Consider the following 4,608-nt stretch of genomic DNA (forward strand, 5'->3'; position numbering starts at 1 on the left):
ATAAAGAACCTCTCTTGAAAAAATACTTTTTATATTCCTGATAGTCAGACTATTTAGCTGAAGTGTTAGTAAAATAAATAAAATACAGAAATTAATATAATCTTGTGTGTGTCACATAGTGTACAAGATCAAGTGACTAATGCTTGTCTAAATTCATTTCCAAAGAGAACATAACTATCAGTAGTTGAAAAGTAGATTGTAGAATATCAAAGCAATTTATTATAATATTATTCTATATTTTTGTGGTAGACTTAATTTTCTGGAAAGTATAAAAATATAAAGTGTAATATCAGACAAGAATGTCATTTAAATTTTATAGGAATCTCTCTCCTCATGTCATTGAAGTTAATGACTAGTACAGTTGTTTTATGAGATTATAAGTATCCTTTTTTCATACTAGTTATTGGAACTAATTATTGAATTTTTATATTTCAGAACACTTGAGCATCACATACCAAGAGTGACATCGGTTGAAAAAAAAAAAAAATCCCTGGAAGGTTTGAATCTTTTCCTGTTTTAAAAGCAAGAAAAATGGAACATTGATAGTTAAAGGTAAAACTCTCTCTTTGTTTTTTATATAATATATCCCCACAGTTTCTTTTTCACTCATCCAATGAAAAGAATTTTAATTTTTTTACTGTTAACTTGATATATTAGAATGTAAATATTTCTGGCTTATAATTTAGATACATTAATAAGCTACTAAGCTAAGTCTTTCTAAACTCCTTAGTTGCTTGTTCAGAATATGGATCAGATGTGTTTTGTATGTACTTTTCTTGATATTAATCTGGACTAGAAGATCAGACAAAGTGCCATGTCATGAATTTGTAGACCATATTTTCATATGGATTGCTGAGACAGTGACTTGGTAATTTATTAAGGTGGTCATTGGTTGATTGCTAGAGTTAGAGAGAAGGGAGAGTGAATTGGAGAAAGTGGATGAATGAGTCTCCCCTCTCTGTGAGCCAGGAAAATGTGATTTCTCAGGACCTTTGAGAGGGCAAAGGAGACCTACATAATATCCCCCTGAAGGGTATGTGGCCAGTGGCCTATTCATTGTGTTGTCCTTTTTGCTTTTTGCCTTGGTGTAGATTTCTCCCAGAGGCCTTAATGCGCCTACAATTATGCTTGCATAACACTGGGCAGAATGTGGAAGGGCATTCAGTTGCCACTGGAGGTAAAACTTTCAAAGCAAGGAACATCCAAGGTGGCATAGAGCCATCTGTTTGTGTCTGTGACTAAAATCTGAGGTGGACAAAGAAGGGTCTGATACAGGAAACCAGAGGCGCCTGCTTTAGATTTCCTTTTATTTTATTTTAAATTAATAATAATAATAATAATTCCTTCTAAATCAACTATTTTCAGGAAGAAAATGTTTTGTATTTCAAAGACATTAAAGAGCTATAGCAGAATGTCATAGAACCAAAGTGAATTCTGTTGCAATAGTAACTTCTTCATCAATAGTCTGTTCAAAGTGAGAAGTATAACTTGGTCCACATGCATATTTGAAACATTATCTAAGTAAGATTTGAAGTATGACCAGAATGTAAAAATAGTTAAGATATAATAGAATATTTTATTACACCAAATATTGCTTTATATAAAAAAAGTGTCTTTGGATACAAAAAGGAAAAAAAACATAATTATGATATTTCCTATTTGAAGCAACCCAGTTAGTAGTGTCATTAAAGCTGTGTAAAGCATGCCTTAAATTATGCATGTTTGAGCATAATTTTGTATGGATGGTTTATCAACAAAACAGAATGAACGCATTTAAGTGAACCAGGTTTTTTGTGTGGTTTTTGTTTTTGACATGAGGACATTAAGCAGATTAAAATAAAATCAGGTTAAGATAAGTTGTGTTGTGACCTAGGAGATCATATATACAGAGGAGGAATGTAATAGTTGTGTTCTCTAAGGAGCAGCTATTAAATAAGCAACAAATATTTAAACAGATTCTCATTCACACAGAAATTTCTACCAAAGAACTAAAAAGTAAAGCGCAGAGGACTGAGTAGTAGAAAAAGGTAGGACAAGGAAACCCTGGAAGCAGTGACAGGTGGTAAGGCAGAAATACCAAAGGGTAGACAGAATCAGAGCTCTGGAGGAGGAGAATGCCCTGACAATGGAGAGAGAACTCTTTGTTTGAGTAAGCCTCATCTAGAGCACAAACTCAAACTAAATGAATGAGCCCAGTTATTTGAGGCATGAACGTTTCTGCTTCTTTCTCGTGGTTTTGTTAGCTCCAAAGTTGTCTAAATAAAATCTCTGATTGTGTCTTGTCTTTACTTAAAAAAAATTATCTGCTTTATCACTTCAACATGTCCAAATGTCTTAGTCAAGCATTTCAAAACCTTCTACTCTGTTTTCAGGCATCTTTTTTATTCCTGACTTCATTCACCAATGGTCTGGATTATTACCTAGTAATGTCCATTCTTGATTTGTCAAGTCTTCCAAATGATTTTGATGCATTTTGATTTTCAAATATAAAATTGCACAAATAAGAATTTGTATTTTTAGCAAATTCCTAGGTGATGCTAATGTCTAGAGACCTTACTTTGGGAAATTCTGTAAAACAAATGATCCAGCCTGGCATTACAATTTCCACATTGCTCTCTGAGCCAAAGACTAGTTGCAATAAGGGGTTTCATTTGCCAAATTGCTGCTGTAAAGAGCTACACTGGTTTAAGAAGAGGTTACTGAGTCTTCTGATGAAATACTATCCTCACATAAAATCCTGAAGTATAAGTTTTTGATGCATTTTAAAATCCTCTGCTGTGTTAACAGACTACATAGGCCCATAAATATTTTTGGAGGGAAGTAAGGAGGAGATGAAGGATGGATGGGTGGGTGGAGGGATGGATGGAGGAATGGGATGGCGGGCTTGGCGTGAATTGGATTAGAAGGGAAGGGAGGGGAGGAGGAGGGGAGGGGCAAGGGAGGGGAGGAAATGGAGAAAGGAAAGGAAGACTGTCAGAGACTCTGTCACCGATCACGGATTATTGGGGGGCAGAACAGGCAGGGTCTCAAGGTGGGAATGGCGTTGGCGAGCAGAGATTCCTAGAAAAAGGGGAAAAGGGCAAAAAAGGGGGAGCGGGCACAAGGAAGACAAGGGAATGGGAGTTGGGTGCAAGTCTTCCTGCTCTACCTTCAGCAGAGGTTTATTTTATACATTTCAAGCAGGCAGAGGGATGACATTAGCATATGAAGTGAACTGAGATCACAATCACCTTTTTTCTAATAGTGTGGGGTCGTTTTGACTTTTAGTTGATTGATTTTTAAAATCAATCTATCAGGTTAAAACAGGTACATAGATTCACAAAGTTAAAGACTAATATTACTATATTTACCAAAGTGAAGATTAACCAAAATAAAGTCCCTTAAACATTATCTATTACTTAATGGCTTTCATTCTAGGGGGTAAAGTAAAGTGAGGGCAGGAAGAGGAAATTTTTTGTAAATCAAATTAAGGTAAGGTTCTTTGAAACACTTGTTAGAAAATTTGAGTTTCCTTGAAATCTAGAAGGTAAAAAACCTGATTAGCTCTGAATAGGGCACTTAGGTGAATTTCCATATCTAAAGACTAGCTAGTAGAAACCTTCAGTGGTTATTTAGAAACTGAATAGAAGGCTGTGTGAGATAGAGTGATAAGGTTTGGGTTTTCCTCCCTCTGGCAGTGAGAGAGACTTTGCAGTAACAGTCATTTGTTTTTATTAATCAGCCAGTTGTCAAATCACTTTTGACTTCAAGAGGAATTTCTCATCCTGGTGCAGTACTTGCTTGTCAGGGCCAGGTAGCACCTTCTGAGGCTGAGGCAATCCAATTGTAAGCTGAAGGTTGCTCAGAATATTTTGATATTATGATTATACAAAAAAAGGAGGTCATAATATAAGTTAGCATGGAAAGTCTGATTTTTCAGAGCATTTCCCCTCCATCCATACTGTGTCTATTGACAGAGGTTGCATAGCTTGTGTCAGAGGACAGATGGCAACGAGTTGGTTTCGGTAAAAAAACTTAACTCCTTAAAATAAACCACTTCTGTATGTAACATTAAGAAAAAACTAATTTCCATTACTCGAAAACCTTCTTGTTGTCTAATGTCATATTTAATGTATAAGACATTTGATTAGATGGGAAAGCCCTCTGTATTCAGTGTCCCAGTATCTGGGTGTCAATAGCATTGTGCTCTTTAATTAACTGAGTCTTTCACCAGACTTTCTGCTATTTGATTGAGTACAATGGGGGGAAATGTCATTTATATCAAGACAAATTGTACTTTTCATTTTATAAAAGAACTACCCAGTATGAGAAACCAGGAAATCAGATCTCTTTAATAAATTCATTTGCAAATGTTTCTTCCTTGAGTTTCAATTTTGCAGCTGCAGCATAATTTGAATGTTTATTCACATTTAGGACAATTGTGCTTTTTGTCTTTTTTTGCTTTCTTGCATTCAAATGTGTTCATGTATCAATGTTGCACATTTTCTCTGCATCCTTTATCTGCATATATCATCCCATGATTGGCTTGGTAAATTTATCCTACTTTTTTTTTTTTTTTTTTTTTTTAAAATAAATGATACGAGATGTCGAGCAGTGACTGGAGTTCAG

At 35.1% G+C, this 4,608-nt stretch overlaps 1 protein-coding gene across 1 annotated transcript in view; it reads left to right on the forward strand.

Moving 5' to 3' along the window:
• The first annotated feature begins 488 nt into the window (after nt 1-488).
• DLGAP1 (discs, large (Drosophila) homolog-associated protein 1) overlaps nt 489-4,608 on the forward strand; it is a 504,048-nt gene continuing 499,928 nt past the window's right edge. Inside the window, exon 1 of the mRNA XM_012725915.1 lies at nt 489-552. The gene's annotated coding sequence lies outside the window, so the exon portion shown is untranslated. The remainder of the gene's footprint in view (nt 553-4,608) is intronic.

Source organism: Condylura cristata, unplaced genomic scaffold, assembly GCF_000260355.1.
Source record: "Condylura cristata isolate star-nosed mole 26May11 unplaced genomic scaffold, ConCri1.0 scaffold00016, whole genome shotgun sequence".
NCBI classification, from domain to species: Eukaryota; Metazoa; Chordata; class Mammalia; order Eulipotyphla; family Talpidae; genus Condylura; species Condylura cristata.